We start from the raw sequence: 24,851 nt of genomic DNA on the forward strand, positions 1-24,851 counted from the left end.
CAGTCCCAGGGATTTCTGTGATGGTTTTCTTGACTCAGACAGAGACTCTGCCAGAAATCCTATCAAAACCCCACTTTTGTCTTGGGAATTGAAGGCTCAGGGCAGTGTTACCAACCCAGGATTAATTTAGAACCTCCTGACAAGCTGGTGCCACTTAAGTGACTAAGTTCCATTGCTGTCTGCCCCTGCAGTTAATGTTTCAAATATTTCTGTATTTCCATCAATCATTGCCAGACTTCTTGTTCCTCTTAGAGTGCCACGTGCTGGAAGCGTCCCCTCAAAGGGCAAATTCAGAACCTAATCTTGTAATGAACGAGCTTCAAAATGGGCTGAGGTTTGAATACATTAAAAATGAAGATAAAATTTTCCTGTTGGCATTTGAACGTTCTAAGTTGATCCCTGAGCCACGCTGTGCCCACAGCTCGTCCTGGAACTTCTCCTTTATTCATAGAATCACGGAATGGTTTGGGTTGGAAGGGATCTTCAAGATCATCCCATTTCTTCCCCCCTGCCATGTGCAGGGACACCTTCCACCATCCCAGGCTGCTCCAAATGCCATCCAACCTGGCCTTTGACATTTCCAGGGATCCAGGGGCAGCCACAGCTGCTCTGGGCACCTGTGCCAGGGCCTGCCCACCCTCACAGGGAAGGATTTCTTCTTAAAATCTAATCTAAACCTGCCCTTTTTCATCCCCCCTGTGTCCTGTCCCTCCAGCCCTTGTCCCCAGCCCCTCTCCAGCTCTCCTGGAGCCCCTTTAGGCCCTGCCAGGGGCTCTGAGCTCTCCCTGGAGCCTTCTCCTCTCCAGGTGAGCACCCCCAGCTCTCCCAGCCTGGCTCCAGAGCACAGGGGCTCCAGCCCTGGGGCAGCTCAGTGGAGCTGCAGATTATGGGCTGTAACACTCAAACGAACCCTGAGCTCTAAACATGGATCAGGACCCCCAGAGCAAAGTTTCTTCTCTGGCTTTGGTGATTGGCAGCCCAAACTGCTTCTGCTCTGAAGAGACCAAAGCTGAAACCGAGCTGTCAAATCATTAAACCAGATCAGGCTTTGGTTCAGGTTTCCAGCCCAGCCAGCCCTGTCCATCCCTGCTCTGCTGTGGATTCACTCCCCTGGTGGAGGAGATTTTTTCTTTTTCAGGAGTGAGCAGTACTTTGGTATGAAAATGTGGCACAGCCCTTCTCTCTAAGGGATCTACACAAAGCACTACACAGAGAAGAGGGATCTCTGAGGAGAGCTATCCAAACCAAGAGGTCAGCAGGGAAGCAGAAGAGCTCAGGTACCCAAAAGCAGCCCAGGGCCTGGCTTGGATTGCCTGACTGCTGGTGAGATTAAACTGTTCAGAGAATAACAGCAAAAGCTTCTCTTTTCTGTCGTTCTCCCCCCAGTATTATTTTGGCAGTTTGGCAGTAGAAATGACTGCAAGGCATCTCTCACCAGTTTATTTCTCTTACTGGTAAACGTGTATGAAATGACAGATGTTCCTATGGAAACTTGGGTCCTGTGGCCACTTCCACAAGTCGTAGAAAATGAGACCAGGGGCTTGTAACAAGTGATAGGCTCGTTACCTTGCCCGTGCTGAGACAGCAGGAAATACCCACCTGGCTTTGTGAGAGAATTTCGGATGTTGTTGATGTCTGCAAAGCACTTGGAGACGCAGCATGGAGCAGCAGTGCCAGTGTGTTGTGTGGAGCAGTGTGTTCCCTGCGAGGACAGCAGCAAAGCTGGGGCCCAAAGGTGCTTTTCCAGATTTCCAAGCGCCTGACCTTCCCGTTTCAGCAACACTTAACATTGCACTCACATCCACACACATACATAGAAAAACCAATAAATAAGATTTAATCGGGTTTTTTTTCCTGGTACTCATACAGCTGCACTATTCTGGGAATCGCTTTATTGCAGCATTCAGGGGCAAATTAGTCTTGCCAATAATTGCTGAGTGACAAGTGTGTCGTGTTTTCTCCTCCTGGATGTTTCCATCTCTCCCTCCCCTGCGTTTAAGCGCAGACCAGCACTTTTTACTCGCTGCTCCTCTGCACTGAGGAGCAGAGCTGTGACTCTTGTCTGACACTGTCAAGGGAGATGAGCACCTGTGATGGTTCTGGCTTCTTTTTTTTTTCCTTGCCAAGGTCGGGAATAACACACAGGAAACAGATTTCATGTTCAGACTTGGATGTTTATTGTTTCTTATCTATTTACAGACTCACGAGCTGTGAGCTCTAACTAGCACGTTAGAGAAATGAGGTGAAATGGAGTGATTCTAACTCTTTCCAAGGTTATTTAAGTGCTAATTACCCAATAACGAGGTGACACCTCTATTATTTATATTTCTGACCCAATAATGACCACCCAAGGCCTGCAATGCAGACCTTTTCCACCCCACTACAGAAAACCACCTAAACCCATGAAGAAGAAGGAAGAAGAAGGTGAAGAAGGACTTAGACAATGCCCCAAGCCCTCCATCTTGACACACACACATTACTGTACACTAAAATCTTAAATCTGAGCTTTTCACCCTGTGAGATCACACAATTCTATCCAAACTACACCCCCACAACCCCAGTGCTGTCACTCAATTTTGGGAGCTTGTTCCAAGGCCTCAAGTCAAATGCGGTGCTTGCCTGAGGGTCAGCCCCCCTCCGCTCAGAAAGCCTGGAATTTTCAGCCTCCAAATTAACTTCAAGATTTCAGTATATAGTAAAAGATATAAAGCAAGATGGAGGATTTAGGGTATTGGCTGAGTTCTTTTTCTATCACCTTCTTCTTCATGGGTTTGGGTGGTATCTTGTGATTGGGTGGAAAGGTCTGCATTGAGGACCATGGGTGCTTGGTTATTGGGTTAAAAGTAAAAATAATATAGGTGTCATCTCCTTATTGGATAATTTATGCTTAAAAGACCGTGGAAAGAGTTCGAGACAGATCCATTTTCTACCTTGTTAGCTAGAGCTCACAGCTTGTGAGATTGTGCTATAGATAAGAATTAATAAACACCTGAGTCTGAACATGAAAATGCATCTCCCATGCATTGATCCTGGCTCTAACAGGAGAAAAAAAAAGATAAAAAACCAACAGGATCCAACCTACAAGGGAAGGTGACCCCGTGGAGGGAGCAGGGATGGATGTGGCAAAACAAAGTCCATACCCCATCATTTGTTGCACAGATGGGCTTCATCTCCCCTAAGAGGCGGGAGGTGCCACTGGCTCCTCCAAGTGTCCCTCTCCCCTGGGGGACAGCCAAGGGACCCCAGGGTGACACAGTCCCTTTCCACCTCCCTCTCACACCTGAAATCCTTCCTCTCGCCCAACCCGGTTAACATTCCCCAGCTTCTCTCTCAGTTCCTGAATAATTGATACATCTGGGAAATACAAGTTGTAGGGGTTTGATTTCCTTCCCGGGGGAATGTTGTTGTTCCATGTCATGGCTTTTCCCCCCAGGCTCTGTGTAAGTGCCCCCCTGCACATCCCTGAGGGACTGCTGAGGTGCTTCATTAGGGGCTTAATTGCCTTGAATTGAAATCTGGCCTCTTCTTCTGTTTTTAATAGTAGGCCAAAAATTAAGGCATGACTTAAGGAAAACACACGCACACAGAAAAATAATTTCCTGCTTGAAACTGGAGGAGGACTGACTGAAACAAGCTGCTGAAGTGGGCTCAAAATTAGGGACAATCATCTGTTTGTCACTTCCTGACACATGGAGCACAGCACACATCCATCAGCCCTGGTTCTGCTCCAGCTTTGGGGTCAAGCAGGCGGCTGCACCTCGCAGTGAGGCAGCATCCCTGCTCCACGGGGAGTGGAACCCTTCCCAAACACTCCTAACAGCCCAGTCACCTCGAAAAAGACATGAATGCCTCCAGGAGCAGGGCTGGAGCTGTGTTTCTGTGTCATCTTCTCCGGTAATTGTCACTTGTTTGGGCCTGTGGCGCCTTGGCAGCGAGGATGGGTAGGCAATAATGTCGCAGCTTATTAATTATGCTGCTTTATAAACTCTCCATCTTATCTACAAGCAGATCCTTACTCTGACGAGGAGCCTGTGCAGGCAGGCACAGCCAGCTACAAGGTGTTATTAATTGTAGCACATGGCTGTTTACAGAGATACAACCCCGCTCCCACCTCCGAACAGATTAAAGGAGACCTCTCCCAGAACCGCGTGTGAAAAATGGACCTAAAATGAAATCCTTCACCACGATGCTATTTTTAAGCCAGAATTGCATTTTCTCTCTACAGGCACATCAGCCCCGCAGCAGGGGCGTTAGATTAAACTGCAAAATTTAAATAAATGACACTTTAAAAATGCCCTGGAGCCAGGCAACTCCCGGAGATGAGATGTCTGCAGGGAGAGAGCAGCAGCGTGGTTGTGGTGTGGGCATCTCTCCTGCCTGGGGAGGCTGCTCTGCCTGGGCCAGCGCAGCCCCCAGAGCCCCACCCGAGCCGGGGCAAAGCCTCTTCTTCCCCTGTGCCCTGCCCAGGTAATCCTGGCACATCACAGAGCACCTGGGAGAGCTGGAAATTTGCTTTTAAGGTGACCACGGCTCACGTTGCTCTGGTGAGAAATGACCCAGCACAAGAGCTGGCACAGCTCCCTCTGCCCCATTCCATTCTGGGAGCCCGTTGCCATCATTTTCCCAACATCCACAGGGGTTTTACTTTTTGTTTTGGGTTACAATGCAAGATGTAACCAGAAGTATGTATTCTGTAACCATCTGTTGAAACCAGCTGGGAGGTTTTTTTTCTCTTCTATGACCCATTCCTCATAACTCTGAGGGGAGGGGACGGGTATCTTCTGTTAAAGAAGATAAAAAATACTTATAGAAGATTTATTTTAAAAATTATATTAAAAATATACAAAAATTAAAAAACTAGATGGGCCAGCTGTTTAAACCAGCTGGGGCCGTGTTCTTTATCCCTTCCAGGACCCATCCTCCCTCCAGGGGATCTCTGCTGTCCATGGGCCGTCCAAGCTCACTGCAGGGCTGATACAATCCCATCATCCCATGGGGAGAGGCTCCACCCAGGGGGAGGAGCCCAGCATTCCCGCCTGGATCACACCTGGGATCCAGAACAGCAGCACAGCCTGTGTGCACTGGATTCCCAGAGGGAGCCCGGACCCATCCCAGCACCACTGGAGCCTTCTCCAGGATCATCTCTGCTCCAGCAGAACCACAGCTGGCACTGCAGGGGGACTGGATTGGGCTGACACCAGCACCCTGACCAACAGGGGCCAGGTTGTGCTCTGACTCTGTCAGTGTTTGGGTTTTTGGGGGTTTTTTGGGGTTTTTTTGTACTACTGCTATTTTTTTTTAATATTCCTAGTAAAGAACTGTTGTTCTTATCCCCATATCTTTGCCTGAAAGCCCTTTAATTTCAAAATTGTAATAATTCGGAGGGAAAGGGTTTACATTCTCCATTCCAGGTGGCTTCCCCTGTCAGACACCTGTCTTTTCCAAACCAAGACACTTCTGCCCTCTTCCATCAGCTGTGTTTTGCACAGGCTCAGAAATTTGACTGAAATATGGGAAAGCCCTCAAGACTCAGAGGATGTAATATTGATAAAGTTCTTTTTTCTTATTAGTGTTTTCCTAAGAAATGTTTTGTCCTCTCTGGTAGGAGAAGTGTCCCTATTTCCCTGAAATACCCAGGCCGCCCTCAGCCCCATCCTCCCCTCCTGTTGTGACAACACAGACACCCAGTTTTACAGACCAACTCACCCTTACTGATGTCAAATGTTGTTAAAATAATCTTCTTACAAAGCTGCTTGATTTATGGTTACTTTTTACTGCCGGGCTTTTTTTTTTTTTTTTTAAAGAAAATCAATCCTTTTGTATTTTCCCCTTTGAAAAATTCCTCCAGTAAATTTCCTCCTCTGAACCGCTCTGACAGAAATCACTTCCCTGCCCTTTCTGCTTTTTAAGAAATGGGAAAATCACAGGCAATAAATGGCAGACCTCTGAGCCTCATTGACAGAAATGGGATGGTTCAGAAAAAAAAATATTATTTATAGTTATCACTATTTTCCCAGTTTGTTCCTGTTTTTTACCTGTGTCTCCTGAGCTGTGCTACATCTCTGGGACTGTTGAAACCCTGGTCACTGAGAATTTTAGACTTTCTGTGCTGACTGGCACTGACCTCCAAGCAAACATTGCATTTGACCTGAGGCCGTGGAAAAGGCTCCCAAAATTGAGAGACAGCGCTGGGATTGGGGGTGTGGAGTTTGGATAGAAGTGTGTGACATCACAGGGGGGGAAACTTAGAGTTTAAGGGTTTAGAATATAGAAATATATATATAAAGCAAGATGGAGGATTTAGGGCAGAGGCTGAGTCCTTCTTTTTCACCATCTTCTTCATGGGTCTGGGTGCTGTTTCGTAATTGGATGGAAAAGTCCAAATTGCTGGCCATGGGTGTTGGTTATTGGGTTAAAAGTAAAAATAATTTAGGTGTCATTTCATAATTAGACAGTTTATCCCTGAAAGGCCTTGTAGAGAGAGAGAGATGGGGGGGACATTTTTTAGTTTGTTAGCCAGAAGTGCTGTAGAACTCTCAGCTTGTGAGACTGTAACAGAGGCAAGAATTAATAAACATCTGAGTCCAAACAAGAAACGCCGTCTCGAACATTTAATCCCCACCCTGACAAAAAGGAGATAAAACAAAACATGTGACGGCATTTTTGGCTTTTTTTCTCGTGTTATTGGCAGTGACACGGGATGACATCCCATGTCCCTGTGATGGCGTGGCAGCTCAAATCCCTGTTGGCTGGAGTGCACCAGGGGCTGCTCAGGAATTCCCCAGCCTGCTGCTGGGGGAACAGGCGAGTGGTGAACTGGGATCCCCAGCTGCTCCAGAGGCTGGAGGATGACTCAGTGCTTGCATCAGGCTCTGAGAGTTCAATTGCTTTTGTCCTTGGAGGGAACGGCGTTATCAGCCCGGCTGCTGCACACGACAAGCAGTTCCTCAGTCGTTTTATGCAAAAGTTCACAGTAGGACAGTTTTATTTTTGGATATGGCAATGAGTGAAAGTTTGGCAGGAGGAAGCAGGATTTGGATGGAGGAAATCAGACAGGGCTCCACCCCACGTCTCTCCAGCTTGGGGGATTTTGGATTTGAGCACTGACGCCTCTTTTCTTTGCACACAGCAGAGCTTTGGGACTGAAGCCCCAAAGAAGACATGGATAAAAACAACAGTTAGGAGGCTTTTGGGAGAGCCAAAACCCCCTCTAACCCTTCCCCGGGTGTCACTGGGGAGGGCCACCAAGTGATCCCACCTGGAGGGACACCAGAGACCCCACCCTGTCCCTCACACCAAGTGTGAGGACACCCCAAATCCCACCAACAGAACACCCCTGCAGGAAGATGACTGCCAAACCTCAATCCAACCAGGAGCCCTGCTGTCATCTCTACATCCATCAGATGCACCTTGTAGGAGGGGAGAAGGCCTGAGATTAGATTGCACTGCAATCTCCAAGAAAAACTGCTTTTTGATGACAAAAGTGATGAATGGCTGTCCGTTCTGGGAGGATCATATCTGCGTGTGGCAGTCAGAGCAGTTCAGTGCTCTGAGGCTGAGGGTGATGAATCAGTAAAGTGGGGCCTGGAACTCATCCAAGGGAGGAAAAAAAAATCTCTATTTTATATAAATATATACACATACCTCTCCACGTGGGTATCCTGAGTCTGAAACCCATTTTCTGCTGCCCAAAGAGAGTGGGCAGCATTCTCTCATTTAATGTTTTCCATTAAATAACCCAAGATTTTACCTACTCCTGCTCACACCTTTTTTTGCACCCAAGACAGGATGTGATGAGGATGAGGAGGGAAGTTTAATGATGCCCCATGTAATGAAGTTTCATTAATAAACTATTTATCTCAGTGACACATATTTTCCCAGACTGTGACTGGTCTAAGTTGGACAGGGCTTGGAGCAGCCTGGTCTGGTGGAATGTGCCCGTGGCAGGGGCTTGGAACAACATGGGCTTTAAGGCCCCTTAGGATTCTGTCATTCTGTCATTGTAGGATTTTACAAAAGCAGGTATTAAACACACCACCCCTTCCCCAGGCAGCGCCGTGGTTGAGGTGTTAATGGAGAAGAAATTGCCAATCTATTAAAAGACATCTGCTTTTAAAGATAAACCCAGCTCGCATTCCTCTTTCCATGGTGACTCTTTCATTCCCAGGCCACCAGCTGAAAACTGCTTGGAGGGAGGCTGGGGGGGAAGCAGGGGAGATAATTTCTCCTCTACCCCAGCCCTGTGTAGCTGCTCCCCTGGCCTGGGAGGAAAAGCTGCTGCTCTGGTGTCTAGTAAAGCCTGGGCAGGTTTTAGTGCTGCTCCTCATTCCTGGTGGCAGCTCCAGGAGTGGCTCTGGCCACGCTGTCTGTTTGCTGTCTGGGCAGGCTGCCACGTGGGAAAGGGTCGGGACATGAAAAAGCATCTCCACAACAGGTTGTAAAATACTTACAGCACCTGCAAGCCTGGGATCTGACAGGACACTGCTTTTCTCTTCCCCAAACAGAGGAAAAAGCGACATTTAAAACACCCAGAGCCTGCTATGGGCCGAATGTCAGGTTTTACAATGGCCCTAAGTGTTGCCTGGAGGTTTTGAGGTTTTTTAAGCTTCTCTTTTATCCCTCGGACAGAAGTGATCAGGGACATCTCCTGGAGGCACGGCAGCCTGTGGCAGTGGGCTGGGGGCACGTTGCAGCCCAGCCCATGGAGGAACCTCCTTCTCTGAAGAGGATCCTAGAATGGTTTGTGCTTGGAGGGACCTTAAAGATCATCTTGTTCCACCCCCTGCCACGGGCAGGGACACCTCCCACTATCCCAGGGTGCTCCAAGTCCCATCCAGCCTGGCCTTGGACACTTGCAGGGGTGGGACAGCCATTCCCTTCAGCACCCCAGGAAAGTCACAGTCTTTGGAATGCAGTAAATCTGTCTTTACAAGACAGAGGTTTGGGCGGATAATTTATGAAGGATGGCAATAAAACAGACTGCACAGTTTAGATCTTAATAAAACCGCGATGCCTTTTGTCTGATTTTATGGACAAATTTTATTAACTTAGTACCTCTGTACCAGAGAGGCCTGACAGGTTTCTTATGGCTGAGAGCTCTCCTGAGCAGCAGCAGATCAGAAACATTTAGTGCCTGACAGCAGGAGAGCACAAACCCCTTGCAAATCCATCCTCCTCAGGTGGGTCAGGGCTGAGATGGAGCTGCAGGAGAATCACAGAATTATGGAATGGTTTGGGTTGGGAGGGACCTTCAAGACCATCCTGTTCCACCCCCTGCCACGGGCAGGGACACCTTCCACTGTCCCAGGTTACTCCAAGCTCCATCCAGCCTGGCTTTGGACACTTCCAGGAGTGGGGCAGCCACAGCTCCTCTGGAGGAGCTGCTGGCCTGGAGCCACCCCGGCTGGCAGCCAGGGCTGGCAGCACTCAGGGACAGCTGGTGCCTGGGAGCACCGGGAATTAGGAAGGGTTTGCTAACAAATCTCATTCCAAGCCGTAATCAGCAGTGCTCAAGCTCCCATCCACAGCCTCCCTGTCCCACCCCCACACCGGAGTGTTACCCAAAAATGTGGGGATGAGTCCCCACATGGGCTGTGTGGTTGTGACAGAGGGATATCCCTGCTGGAGGACTCCTGGGGGCGGGGGTGGGATGAGACCACAGCAGCCATGGCTGGGAGGCCCTTGAGGACACCCCAAAAACCAGCTCTGCCTGCCCTGTCCATCCCAGCTCCTCCCTCCAAGGACAAAATCCAGGTGAGAACAACAGGTCTCAGTGCGCTGCCCTTCTTCATCCCAGCTGGTTCATGGATGTGTTTATCTGCTACTAATTATCCAAAGAATTTGCATCTCCTCTAGGACTGGGCCCAGCTCCCCTCTGTGAGTGATCCACCACCCGTTTGTGCCTGCCTCATTAAGTTAATTTAGGTGAATTTCTGAGGTGCTGATTCTGACACCTGTGTGCAAGACTTTGCATCCTCCACCACAGCCATGGGACGGGGGAAATGGCCTTGGGGAGCTTCTCCACCAGGAACAGCCGTGGGATTTATGGTGTTTTCCTTGGAGAGCTTCGTCCCCCTGCGTGACACAGCCCGCGGAGAGATCATTTGTGTGTTCTTTCTCTGCTTTTTCCTGCAGGCAGGACAATGCCAGCAGACATGGGAGGGTGGCGGGGTTTGACTGGGACCCAAAGGCATCCAACCTGCCGAAGGACACGGCCAACATCCTCCTCCCTTGTACTCCAGGGTTAAAAAAGGGCGGGGGGGGGGGGGGGGGGGAACAGGAAGGAGAGAGCAGCAGCATTCTCCTTTTGTTGCCATAGCAGCCTTCTGGATTATTTAGACTGATAGCATTTGTAAAAATTCAACAAAGGGTAAAGGATCACTTGGAAATGGGAGCAGATGTAACAGTGCGTGCCATATGCCACCGGGAAAAAAAAAAAATCTATTGGCAAAGGCAGCATCATCAGAAGGAAAGCGTAACCCATATTGTGCCACGGAAAATGTCGCTTTCTCTAGATTACAGGGTAGAGCTATGGAGCAGGGAAAATTCTGCTCACATGTCTAATTGCTGAAAGCCATCCCCAGCACCGCGCCGTGGGGAGGTGGGCTGGCCTCCCCCCCAGGACCTGCTGAACCTCCGTGTGACACAAAGGAAAGGTTGTTAACATTAAAGATTAATTAACCCTCGCACGCAGCCTAATGGAATTCACTCCGGAGAAATGCTGCCCGCACAATGGATGAATTATGAGGGGCTGTGTGAGTAACGGAGCCCGTGCAAAGCTGCTGGCTTTACACCCTGAGCTGCTGCTGCAGCCAGCCCTGCAATGGTGACGGAGCCTCCCGGAGCACCAGATCAAACCAAAGAGCTGCTGAAGGCTCCAGAACAGCTGGTGGTGCCTGGGGGAGTGATCCTGAGCAGGGCTCAGGGCAAAAACCACCTCCCTGCGCCAGGGAGGGAGGGGACCAGAGGCTGGGGAGGAGGGGGGGGGCTGTGGGTGAGGGGCAGCTGCTCCCCAGCATCAGCCTGGTCCCAGTGCTCCTGGGAAGCACCGCCCCGTGCTCCTCATGAATCCAGCCAACACCAGAGTCCTGCCAGAAAGGCACGTGAGGGATGAGCAGAGGCCAGCACATCCAAAATGTGCATCGATGAGGTTGGAGCAGCCTGGGATACTGGAAAGTGTCCTGGCCCTGCGGGAGGGTTGGAATGAGATGAGTTTTAAGGGTTTTTTCCAACCCAAACTGCTCTGTGATTCTCTGATAATACTTGGGAGGATGAAGAGTGGCCAGGGACAGCTCTGGTCTCACCTCCAGAACCTTTCTCTGAAGCTCCCTATAATGGGAGGCAGATAAGCCAGAGCTCCCATTGCCACTCGCCTGAGACTGCACGGGGCATAAAAGGCTCCTATTTATCAGATCCTCATTTTGAAAGGGGGTTATTAAATGCCCAGACCTTCCTACAGCAGCCTGGGCAGCCCTCCTGTGCATGTCCCCTTGCTTGCTGCCGCTGCTGCAATTTTAAAATAAATAAACAAACCAGAACGGCCACGCAATTATAGGAAATGAAGACACACACTCGGCTGGAGCAGCAGGGAATAATTATTTGCTGTCCTTCAGCACCCCAAAGCAAACAAGGGTGGACGGGAGGCTCGCTGTGGGTAGGAGCTCCGTGTTCCCCACCCTGGCCCCGGCACAGGACCAAGCCCTGGCAACCAGGGACGGGAAGCAGACACCGGGGATGCGCGGTTTGGCACGACCATGAGAGCCAAAACCACGCGCAGAAGAGAGGGAAGGACATGGCCAGAGGCACAGCAGGGCTGGAGATGGGGAATGGGGCAGAAATATCCCAAAGTGGAGCACACAGAGCCCCCGAGTCATGCCGAGCAGGGAGCTCTGAGCCCGAGGGCAGCGAGACACCGGGGCCGGGCCCCGCAGCTCCTCAGGTGTCCGTGGGGGTGGGACAGCACCGAAGCCGGCCTTGAGGGCAGCTAAAATCGCCTCGTCTGCGATTTCCAGGGGGGGAAAGTTGCTTTAATAAATTACCAGCCTGTGGGAAATGGATATCCTGTTCCTCTCGAGAGGAGAGAGACACGTAAAATTAGGGCTCGTTTTGACAAGACGCCTTCAGTGAGTGTAAATCACTCATGGGTTGATTAACTTCTCTTCTTAGGCAATTCTGCAAGTTAGATGACAAAGCTTCCTCTCTTCCTGAAGGCTTTTACTGAACTTGTAAAAAACCCAGGTATACTAATGTCTTTCTTTTTTATTATTATTATTATTTCAGAGCCAAGGCAGCACTGCAGCATTACTGCCTGGGAGCTGTTTGTCATTGTGCAGGACTGTTTACCTTGTTTTCTCCTCAAATACCAGCAAATTAAAAAGAAAATGGAAAGAGAATTTCGTCAAGCATGACAAACGATGCCATTTTTTTTTTGATGCATATGCAAAACAGCAAATTAGGCATTTGCTGATGCTCTTCCATTTATGACACAAAAGGGATGAGATCCTGGGTATGGCCTCTGGGAGCAGCACAGGAGGGAGGGGTGGACTGGGTTCCCAGAAGCAAAATATGATAAAAATATTGTAAATCCTCAGAAAACTCAGAAATTCCCCAAACTGGCCACAGACAGTTTATATCTGTGATAGCAGTGGCAGAATAATCCCACAGGCCTGGGAGGCAGGCAGCTCCTATCCTGCCCAGGGGATAATCATCTCCTAGCCCGGTCTTGGCTCCGACCCTCACAACTTCTCCCCGCTGAGATTGTGAGGCACTGAAGGTGAAGATTTCAGGCTGCTCAGGAACTGTTTTAATTCAAGGCATGATTATTTGGAAGGGCAATTATGTGCTTGGTGAAACTCAGGCAGAGACACCTCCCAGGTCCTGTCTGAAGGGAGCACAGAGCACAGGGTTATCACCTGTGGGATTCTGGACCACCCCGATGGCTGGGGAGCTTTGTTCCCTTTGTTCCCTTTTGTTCCTGCTTTGAGGGAGGAGGACGAACATCCCTGTTCCTGGCTCTGCACGCCTTCATCCCAACTGCCAAACCACTGCTTTCCCTTGGGAAGCTGCCTCCAGGGTGGAGGAACTCATCTCCTCAGCCTCACCTGCAGCATTTTGCCCGTGAGGACACCGTGGCACAACAAAAGGAATCTTTATGCGTGTGTCCTATTCATGTCTGAAAGTCCGCACGATGTAAAACACAATCATTTTGAAGCCCGCTTGCAGCCACATTTCTCTCGTGCTGGGGCTGCTCCCCTGCTCCTCCTCCCTGCAGAAATTCAGATAAAAGAGGGGGGGAAAAAAAATCCTGCAGCTTCCTACCCCAGGCTCAGGCAAAGCAGGGATGTGCTGTTAACACAGAGGAGTGATCCTGTGAGCTGCTGGAATGTTTTCTTGGATTGACAAATAATAAATGCTGGTTTCCCTGGGCTCTAACAAGAGCAGGGACTGCAGTGAGGAGGGATGGACGAGCACCCACCCTGCCAAGGGCAGCTCCTCAGCGAGGCTGGCAAAGCCTCTCACACCTTGCACGGAAAGTCCAAGTATCCCTGTGCTAACTTTGAAAAACGATGGAATACATCCTCAAAAATAAACTCTGTCAAGGGAGGCTGATAGCAACAAAGGAGTTATGAGAGGAGAGGAAATTTGCCATTCAGAGAGAGATAACCTTGCAAATACTCTGTATTCCTGACACAGAGAGAACAGAGCCGACACGCTCCCTGCTCTCCCGCCTATTCCAAAGAATCCGAGCTTTTCCACAAGCTGTGAAAAGGATCGTGCTTTATCTGCTCCTTCCCAGGTTCAGCTGAGGTTTCAGCAGGAGCTTGCTGAACCATCAGTGCCTGCAATTAACACTTGCAACTATTTTTACCGCGGGATCTGGGCTGGGTGTTGGAGAGCCCCCGGAGAGAGGCTCAGGCGTGCGCTGCGGCGAGCGCGGCTGCGGGAGGAGCATCACCCCGACTCCACAGGCTGCTCCCTCCCTTCCATCCCCCAGTGCTCCCGGAATCCTGGGGGAGCTCTGAAAACCTCTAATGTCAGCCTAACCCCTTAGGGGGACCCTACTGGGGACCCTAAAGCCGGGGCTCAGTGTGGTCCTCACTCCCTGCTGAGAGCACGGCCGAGCGCTGCTGCCCTCTGAACGCCATCACCAGACACAGCTTGGGACATCCAATTCCCAAATTTTGGAAATCTGTCCAAAAAAAAAAAAAAAAAAAAAAAAAAAAATCTGTCAGGTGTTATTTGGGCTGCAAGGCAGCCAGCCCAGAAAGAAGGGGCTGGCCTGGGGGCTCTGGTGCAAGCTGAGGTGGGGGGAAGGCTTTGGGCAGTGCAGAGCTGGGCTCTCCTGGCAGGGAGCTTGGGAGCAAGAGAAGATTGTGCAGGATTGCTGAGGGAGGCTCTGAGAAAGTGTCCTAAGGGTGAGATGCTGGTTTGTTTTGTAGCAGAGTAAACCCAGTGTGGCTTCGTGGAGCTCTCCAGCTTTACTCCAGGTCCCTCAGGCAGGACAGGCTGCCCACTGCAGGTACCAATGTGTCCTCTCGTGACACGTCAGACACTTTCCAAAAGCAGAAACAGCAGGCTGGAGCTGGGAGCTGTGGATTGGTAAGTCTGGAATTGAATACACGATCCATTCACGAGGCCATCTCTGGGGTACCCCAAGTCTCTGGTGCAACCCAAAACCAGAGGTGATGTCCAGTGCTGACACCCAGGCTGAGGATGTGAAGGACATTTTATTATTCAGTTCCTGAGTGACCCGCGTGTAGATGGCGGGTCATGCTGTGGATCACTCACAGCCACAACAATGACACTTTTTGCCTCTTTCTTTTTTGCAGGTTCTGCAGAGCCTGACTCACTTGCCCTGCCCCAAAGGGCACTTGCTGGAAAGCCACAGGCCTACCAGGAATAAGTAGAAAAGCTTTCAATATAGTTTTCTTTTTTTACATAAACCCAAGCAAAGCTCCCCTGTGAGTGGAAGGAGGCAGGATGGGAGGCATGGAATGGGAGGAAGGTCTCAGGGCTGCCATGGGCATCCCTGTCCCACAGGAAAGCAGCAGGCACCACCTCCAACTAATTTAATTTGAGGAGAGAAAGGGTTGTATTTGTATTTGTGGCAGTATTTCACACTCCTTTGGTGGCAAGAAGGGGCTCCCTCTCCTCCCTCAGCAGCCTTATTCCCTGGCAGCCACAATCCAATGATTCTGCTTTTTAATCTGCCTGGGAGAAGGGGGATAATTAGTAACGAAGCACACGTGCTAAGAACATGCAATTATAACCATTGGGTTATAATTTATGTCTTATCCTTCTGTGCAAAGTAATTAATATAGTAAAAGATTATTTATACCTAAGTGAGTAGAAGGCAAAGTTAGCTCTGCTGAGCGATGGGACCCAGCTGAATGGCTGTGCCCCAAAGGGGCTGGAGGCTGGAAAGCCAGGGAGAGGCCGAGAAATTCCTGGAGAAACAGGAACTGGGGTTTGGGAAAGCCTCCTCTTCTGGGCACCTCACGGTGGAGGAAAAGAGAGACCTGGCTGGTCCCACTCTGCCTCTCCTCTGCTCCCACTGCAGCTCCTCTTTGGGGCAGGGGCTGCCCTGTGGGGTGGGTCTGACCCTGCTGAGGTTTGGGGCTTTGTTTTGGGTTGGAGATTTGTTAAAGAATAATTTAGAGTCTTTTTTCCCTGTCCAGTAGCCAGTTTTCCTCGGTCACAAGCCTGGAGCAAGGGAAGGCTGGCCCATCCACAGGCTTCCAGCTGCCAGCAGCAAGGAGGGGTGGGACAGCAGGGACAGGGGATCTCAGCCAGCCACCAGTGCCACTGGGAAAGGAAACTGGGACCAGGAGCCAGCTCTAAATACAGCCATGCCCGTGCAACAGTCTGAGCAAATTAGCAGGGACTGATTTTTTTTATTTTCTGACGATGCACAAGCAGTCAGGACCTTGCAGTTTGATGAGTTTTCTCCCCTCAGCTCTGGCCTGCAGCTTGTCCCCACCAGCATCAGTTCAACGTGCACTTTTTTATTAAAAATCACTGCGACCTCCTGCCAGGTCACAGAAATAGGGAACTGTTAACCCTCAGCGTCCCAGGGAAAGTCGGAACATGCCCGAGGAGCCCTGGGATGAGGTTTCCTTGCCCTGTCCCTGTAGCTGTAAGCCCGGGGGCAGAGGATGAGGGCAGCAGGGATGAGAAGCCCCTCCCCTGGCAGGACCCCTTCGGTCCAGGCTCAGAGGCAGATTTTGTGTGCCTTGGCTCTGTTTCCATGGCGATTTGCTTGGGAGCACCACTGCAGAGGGAACATCCCCAGGGGATGGACCTGGGAGCAGGACGGGCTGCAGGGCTGGACACAGGGCAGGGGTGGTGCTGCTGGTGGACTTGTGCCTGGAAAACGTGGGGAAAGAGCAGGCACTCGGACTTCCACTTCCCTTTTTTTACTTCAATCCAACTTCCAAAGTGCTGCTTTTCCCCTGTGCTGGTGGGATTTACAGCCCTGTGTTCACCCCAGCTGCTCTCTCCTGGGCGTGGCGGAGCTGTTTCAGCCGCTAAATCCCAAAGGAAAGGACCAAACGCTGCTGCCAGCCCATGACATGGACAAATCCGCCAGGCAGGAGCACGAAGACATTGGCTTGGGCACCAAAACAGCTGAGGGGGTTCCCCACTGTCATGACCCATGTCTATCCAAGGCAAAACCTGGATGCAGAATAAAGGTGTGCCAGGAAACAAAGCTGTTTGAGAGCCAGCAGAGTACCCAGCAGTGATGCAGCTGTGAGGACAGAGCCTCCACCTCAAATGCACTCAGGTAAACTCCCTCAGCCCAAGGGGTGGAGGGGTTTAGCCCAGTTTGGGAAGGGGGGGAGAGGTTTGGGAGTTGATGATCAGGGTATTGGGGTTCCCAACACCTCTGAGGGTCCAGCCCTTGCAGAGGAGTGTCTTATATCAATTAGCCAGACAGCGTGATTGAGTGTGTCTTGAAAAAGCAAAAAGGTTTTAATAAGGAAAGAAAATAATACAAACACAAAGGCAAAGCCAAGCGCAGTATAGAGACAGGTCCCATACCTGCCACAACACCCCAAAAACGCCCTGAGCTTCTTTGTCCTCTCTCTTTAGTACTCAAAAATTCAGGTGGGCTCTTTGGCTCTTGGCCCAATGAAATCAGCAACAGGCTTTGAGTTACACCGTCCAATCCCAATCGATGCCTCTGTGCTGGCACTGAGCCAGTTACGGTCAGGAGGGTGTGGGAAATTCTGGGTAAATTTCCTAAAATGCCTGGAGGTAAATTGAAACTCTTTCCTTATTCAGGGATACCCAGTCAAGCCCCTCTGGCACGGGGGTTCTGCCAGCCCCAGATGGGATCCTGCAGGGATAAAGGAGAACAGAGGGACAAAAGGGAGCGTGCTGAGGCAGCTGGATCAGTGCTGGGTGCTCCAGGGGAGGCCACGGGGCCACGCAGGCAGCAGGTCCCTCATGGCCTGATGTGCAGGAGCCTCTCCAGCCATGGGATGCTGCTGCTGGAGTCACCCCAGGGCTGGGGTGACAGTCAGAGCCTGAGCCCTGCTTTCTGCTGCTGAGCGTTTCATCCCTGGAGCAGAATCAGGCTTAAGAAGGAAAAAAAGAAAAAAAAAAAAAAAAGAAAAAAAAAAAGAAAACACCTTGGGGCAGGTGGCTGAGGAGCAGATGGGCTTTGCTTTCTCTTTTTTTCTGGCCCAGCCTGCTTCCAGAGTAATTTGCAAGAACCCTCTGACAGTTGTTCTCCCTGCAAGAAAAATTGGCTTTTTTACAGGTTATTAAAGGATTATTGCTCCTTGACAGTGCTGCAGCCACACGGGTGTTGTGCTAGTGCAGATAAACAGTCGTGTCCATCTGCCTGGGGGTCTGCCTTGCCTTGTCCAGCCCTGGGCTGTGACACTGGACTGATGACGATGATGATGATGAGTGTGAGCATCATCACCTCCTGGAGCAGCACTTGGCCCTCAGCTTTGTCCATCGTGGCTCTGGAGCCCGTCAGCACCGTGGTGACACTCAGTCCGTGCCTTTGGCACACACACATCTCACCTGGGGCACCTGAGCCTCTCCCAAAGGTCACTGCCACGAGTCAGGGTGACCTCTGCTCCCTCCAGGCCTCCTGAAATCCACCAAGCTCATTCGGCGGGGACAGATGAGCACCGAGGATTGCAAAAGGATGTGCCAAACACTCTCAGAGAAGTGTTTATTTTAAATTCCTTCCAGCACTGTGAAGATGGGGAATTCAGCAGCGGGCTCTCGGGGGCCCTGGCTGGTGGTGGGGTTTTGGTGCTCTCTGGTGCACTGGGATTTGCAGAGACGCAGCCACTCCCTTCTCCCCCTTCAGTGAGGAAGGATGAAGCACTGAAAGCCCCCCAGCTCTGTGCAGCCTCTGCTCAGCTGCTGCCCTGGGCTCGAGTGTTTCTCGACATCCTGGTGGCCAGGGGAGGAACTTGTCAGCAGATGCTCCCCACTGCTGCTTCCAGAAACGGTGCTCTAAAGCACTGCAATGAAAAATGGATAGAGAGAGGCCTCCAAACACTGCTCTGCCAGCAACCCCCTGCCCTGTGTTTCCTTCCTTCAGCCTCTCTTCAGAGGAGGCGTACGAGCCAGTGGTGATGCTGCCGAGCATCAACGCCTTGAAGGACCATCCAATGCCCCAAGAGCAGACCTGGGCTGGGCTCTGCTGCTCTGCAGCTGAGCTCAGCCCAGGGAAAGGTGCAACCTGGGCTGTGAAACCCCATTCTAGTTCACAGCCCTGCCAGGCAGCTCATGAATCTGCTTTGTCCTGGAACAGAGCCGTGGTGCAGGCCGTGCTGTGTGTGCTCCCGGGGGTGAGGAGGGAGTGAATGGCTCGGTGGTGCTCCTGCTGAGCAGCATCTCCCTGCCCATCGTCCCCAGCTGGGCTTCTCCATGTGGAAGCTGGGCCAGAGCAGTCAGCAAGCTGGGGATGAAGGGAGGGGAAGCAGAAACAGCTGCTGTGCCCAGGAGAGCCCGCCACTGCTGATGACCTACACCACTGATGAACACGTGGTGAATTGATCCAGAGGGAGAGGAAACCCCCACAGGTCCGTGGTTTAACGGCACTGTTTGCATAGCTGTGCTGCAGCGGAGCTGCTCCCCTTGCTGCCCAGGACCACCTGCAGGACCCCCTCCTCAGCCAGGTGCAGAACCCAGGGCCAGCAGGTGTGGGTTGGTGGCTGGGCCCAGCTTGGACAGAACATCCCACCTCAGGTGGGGTTTGGTAGCCAGCCACAGCCTCTGCTCCCACCGACACATCCCTGCGCCCAAACATCCACAAAACCAGCAGGAAGGGAAGGGTTTTGGAAGACAGCCAGGGCTGGGAGCGCTGTGGCACGGTGCCTTTGCAGCCCTGCCGTTTGTCCTCCTGCCAGCAGCACCGAGAGGATTCTCCGAGGCCAGCGGCTGCAGATGCGAGGGCGAAAGCCAAGCAGCACTCGGAGCTGACAGCTCTGCATCTGCCTTCTGCTCTGAAGGAAGTAATTAACAGGAGTAATCACCCAGGAGCAGCAGCACGCCCGGGAGGGGAGCAGGGTTCCTCATCACCAGCTGATGCTGGACAGGGGCACGGTGCCACCTTCTCCGGGGGCAGCAAAAGGCAGAAGAATGCAAAAACCTCTGGAAAAGGAGAGAAATGGAGGTTCCAGGCAGAGCCGGGGGAGTTTCCCTCCACACCAGGCACAGGGCAGATTTTTCAGAAGAGATTAAATAATTCAGTGGCGGCCTGGCAAGGAAGCAGCACCATCATGTTCTGAATCTTTCATCTTGCAGAGCAGGGATCAACTGCCCCAGCTCCTGATGCGGTGGTCAGGGAGGGAAGAAGAGGGAGATAAAGGAGAGGAAAAGTTCCCCTGAGGGATTGCTGGCTGTCCCCATCACCGGGACCCCTGAAAGGGAGCAGGGCCAGAGCTGGCACTCGTTACCGCCAGCCTTGTTATGTGGGTCACAAAACCCCTCCTCACCTGGCTGACACCTGCAACACCCACAAGGGAGCAGAAAAATCCTAATGAATTTGAATGAAAGCACTTAAAGCATTCCTGGGAGCTTGCAGGCACCGCTCTTCCTTGCTGCCAGCCACACTGGGAGTAGGGTGTGCTCCCCAAATGCCACCCCATGAGGGGACAGCATCAGGTACCAGCAGCAGCATCCAGGACCCTGTGTGGGGACATGGAGCCTTTGGAGGCCCAGTGGGGAGTGGCAGCCACTCTGCCTCCTCAGCCTTGCCAGAAGACGTGCAGATGGATGATAAAGGCACTAGAGTTTTAATTTTTTATGGTATCTGACAGTTTATTGTTTAATTAAAGCTGTGCCGGTGAGGGAAGGGCTGGAGCTGTTGCTCCCGTGGCTGCACTGCCCTGGCAGATGCTGGTGGTTGTGTTTCACCCACAGGTTTGGGAAAAGGAGCAGGATGGGCTCTGAGGGCACAGCCCTTCCCTATTTATTTCAATAAAAACTCTTCCAGCGCCATCTGTACTGAGTCGATTTCCTAAGAAAGAAGAACTGAAAAAACTCCTCCAGGCTCCATCACCTCCAAGAAACCAGATACAGCAAGTCACTAAAACCCATCTTTTGCATTTACAGATGACATTACACACGGTGCAGCCCTGGAATGGCCTTTCTGGCGCTTCTGGGGAGAAGTAGGATGAAAAATCAGCCCAGGAGCTGCTGCTGGCTCATTTCTGGGAAGGAGAAATGAGAAGCTCCTGGTTTGGGTGCAGCAGCACAAGGCACTGGGGGCTGCTGTCAGCCCTCGCTTTGCCTTTCACACCAGCCCTGCCCTCAGCCAGTCGCTAGAACCAGGCATGAAACAGACTCAATTACGTTAGCAAATGGCTCCCAGGAAATAATTAACTCTCTTATGGAAGTGACCTCATTAGGCACCATTAAAGCGGGCAGAAAGGAGCCATCTGGTGCCTCTGACATCACTGCTCCGCCGGGGCTGGGATGCGGCCACGTCCGCCCCGTGCTCCCAGGGTTCACTCGGGGGTTGTTTTCCTGTCCCTGCAGCCTGATCCCAACACATCTGTGCTGAGGGACACGCGAGCGACCAGCACGGGCACAGGACAGCCCCTGCCAGGGGAGTTCAGGGCCAGCTCCTGGCGCAGGAGATGCGAGTCCTGCACGGAGCTGCAGCACAGCGGGAAGGTGGAAGAACACCTGAAGGTGTCAGGGCTGCCTAGGCTGGGAACACATCTAAATCAATAACCAGGCAGCCCAGCACCAATGGAGATAATTAATTACCTCTTACTGCATTATTTATTATTGCAGGGATTTATCATCTTCTATAATGATTCATTGTTTTCTGCTTGCTCCCTTCTGCAGCTCCTGATCCCTGGTGCTGAGTCAACTCCAGCCCTGGGCAAATGTCTCACCAGGGAAAAGCAGCCCTGCAAGGCTGCTGGGAAAGCTGCTTGGTGTCCAGCATGCCTGCAGGTCATCATCCTGCTCCTGAGGCAGGGAAAATGAGCAGCCCCTTCTTTTGGAGGAGCAGGAACTGCTGGTTGTGTCCAGCCACGCTGGGAGATGCACGGGGCTGGGAATGGCTCCAGGGGATGGATCTCATGGGGGTGGGAAGAGGGGCTGCACCTGGGGGGCAGAAAGAGCCCAAGCACTTTCCTCAAAAAATCGGAACCCGTATTTGTGGAAAAGTTGTTGGAACACAGGAAGGCGGGCGCTGGGATTGGAGGGGACTGCGGGCTGAGCCGAGCCTGGCCCTTAGCTGGAGGCAGGAGGCAGCAGACAGAGCAGATCCAGGGCCTCGATGCTCCCCCAGCAGCCCAGGAACCTGCCGATGGAAATTAGGGAGCGGCGTGAAGCAGCACGAAGATGCCCAAGTGTGAGCGTGAAGAAACACAGCTGGAAATGACTCTTGTTTTTCCCCGTCTCCCATCACTGAGGCTGAAGCCGGCTGTGATTATGTCTTACCAGAGAAAACAGCAATATTTGCCCTATTACCTGCCCGGGGGCTGGGAGCAGTCTCCTTTTAACACAATGAACGCCACTTACTGCACCCATCGCCGGGGACAGCCGGGGACAGACGATATTTGCAGTTTCTCGGCTTGAAGCTGCTCCAGTCTCGGCTCCTAGAGCAGGACCCCGCTGGTCCCTGTCCCCACGGCCCCAGTGGGAGCACCCAGTGAGGGGGTTGGCCCAATGCGGGGTGCCCTGGGCTCGGCCCACTTGCTGACTTGATTATTTTTTCTCCAGGCGTGTTGGTGGCCTGCGAGACAGAGGAGCTGATGGCGGGGCTGGTGGCTCGTCCTGCTTGTGGCTCCCAGAGCCCCGTGTCGGGAGCAGGGAGATCGGGAGCAGGGAGATCGGGAGCAGGGATAGAGCACCGGGGAGCTGCCGGGAGAGGCGGGATCGGGAGAAGGGAAGCAGCATCGGGAAGCTGAACGGGGATCCAGCAGAGAGCAGGACGTGAGGGATGCTGACAGACGACACCGGGCTCGGAACATCGGCTCAGCGGGATGCAGGAGCCGGGGAGGCTGGCAGCGAAGCGCGGCGAGCTCCGGGAGAGGCTCGGCAGCGCTGAGAGCGATTGCCATCTAGAGGTTTTTGGGAAAGCAGTGCCCTCGGCCCTACACACACTGCCCGAGCCCTCAGCGCCGGCCCAGGTGACACCGGGGGCTCCTCCAGGGCTGGAGGTGGCCGTGATGTCCCAGGACAGCCCCGCCATGGCTGGGTCGGGTCACACCACGGAAGAAAAGCTGATTGTGGCTGCGTTTGGCAGCCCCTGGGATAGAATCGTGGAATGTTAAAGGTTGGAACGGGACCTTCATGAGCATCTCCTTCCAAACCCCCACTTCCACCTTCCACTATCCCAGAGTGCTCCAAACCCCAATGTCCAGCCTGGCTTTGGACACTGCCAGGGATCCAGGGGCAGCCACGGCTGCTCTGGGCACCCTGTGCCAGGGCCTCACCTCCCTCACAGGGAAGAATTTCTTCCTAATATCTAACATAGAATTCTCCTCTTTTAATTTTTACCCATTCCTCCTCGTCCTGCCGGTACAGGACGATGGGCCCCGAGAGGCTGCGTGGAGAAAAGACGAGCTGACAGGAGAAAAGAGAAGCTGGCATGAGCCAGGTGATGCGGGCACAGCCTGTGGCACCCACAGGGGCGCTCTGTGCCTGTCCCCAAGCCATGGGCAGCTGGCAAATGTTGACCTCTCTGCCCAGGGATGGGTGTGGGCTCTGCTTCGTGGGATGGTGCAAAGATGCTCCAAAAAGGATCAGCTCCCAAAGCTGCCGCCCCCAGAGCCACATCACTGCAGCATGGCATTGCTTGGAAAAGGGTTTTTTTTTTTGTGTGGCACGGCGGCAAAACTCATCTGTCCTCCCGCGGTCTGTGCAGCCTCCGTTCAGGTTTTGATGCGCTCAGCAAGAGACGGGTGCGGGATGGGTTTGATTTGGTTTGATTTTTTTTAATCAATTAATTACATTCGAGGCTTCCCTGCTCCTTGGTGTCCCCACAGAGCCCCCGCCCTCTCTCGGGGGCAGCGCTGCCTTTCCTGCCTCCTCCAGGGCAGCGTTTCTCAGCTCCGTGTAACCCCACAAGGCGCCCATCGCTTTCGGAAGCACAGCCGAATTTAAAAAGGATCTTGGCGAGCCTTTGAAACCGCGGCTGCCTTGTGGCACCTGCAGCCCCGGGGCTGCATTTCCTTATCGATCTGTTTGTCGGCGGTGCTGCGAGCGCTGTCCATCCCCGGCGCCAGGACCCGGCCCGCAGCAGCGGACACCGAGAGCGCTATTTGGCTGAGAAATGGGACCTGCCCCCCATTCTGCTGCTCCGTGGAGCATGAAATGCTCCTTTCTTAAAAGCGCGGATGTCCGGGAGTGTCAGCGCTCGGCTCCTTTATGTTCCGTGCTGTGCTGAGCTGCAGGTGGAAATGCCCCCCAAATCCTGCTGTTAAACTTATGTATTTTTGCTTGAACCGCTTGAGGGGGAAAATGCTGCTTTCCAAAATCTCATTCTTCCCTTGCTTCATGTTAAAAAAAAAAGACAGTAAGAAAGGTGCATTTGGCATTTGTGCATTTGGCACAGGCTCCACTGCACTGTGCCTGGGGGGTCTCAGGGTGACCTGTCCCGGCACAGTCGGGGCTCCCTGAAGGGCTGGACGCTGGAAAATGTGCTTTTCCTGCCAGTCCAGTGCCTGAAGGCTGGCTGGTGCCCGTTGGCACACCCGCCCCACCGAGGAGGGCCATGGGCAGCATTTTGTGCCGTTGCAATCAGGGGTGCAGGGAGCATCACTGTGCTGGTTTATGATTATAACAAATAAACACATGTGTTAGCATTGAAACTTTTTCCTTCACATCTGATACATGGTTGATTCAAGCCTGATAAAGAGCCGTTCCATAAAGAGCTTTTTTTCCCCATCCAGCCATGGGGTATCTTCTCTTTTTTTGAAGACTCAGCAGCAGCATTTGAGGGTTAAACCCCCAAACCACCACCCGTGAGTGGAGCTGGCATGGCTGCTTATCCTCACTCCTGCTGCTGCTTGAAATGGAACAGAAGTCTAGGTTTCAGTATCACAGGAGGCTGTGGGAAGGGTTAAATTCGGATTTTTGTGGTGTGGGGGTGTCACAGCAGCCTTGGTTTGGGCTGTGAGGGGGGAGGGCAGCCCCTGCCCACCGTGTCTGTACAGGCACAGCTCTCACTCTCCAGGTCAAACCCCGTCTGATTTGCAGCACGTGGCTGGGCCAGCGTCTCCAGCTCCTGTTACTCAGCCCTAACCTCCATTTTCTCCTCACGAGTTGTTCACAGTTCCCACTAATGCAGCTATTTAAATTGATATTAGGAAGAAACTCTTCCCTGGGAGGGCGGGCAGGCCCTGGCACAGGTGCCC

The sequence above is a fragment of the Chamaea fasciata genome, unplaced genomic scaffold (genome assembly GCF_029207755.1).
Source record: "Chamaea fasciata isolate MVZ Bird 193981 ecotype frontalis unplaced genomic scaffold, bChaFas1.0.hap1 SCAF_22, whole genome shotgun sequence".
Classification (NCBI taxonomy): domain Eukaryota; kingdom Metazoa; phylum Chordata; class Aves; order Passeriformes; family Sylviidae; genus Chamaea; species Chamaea fasciata.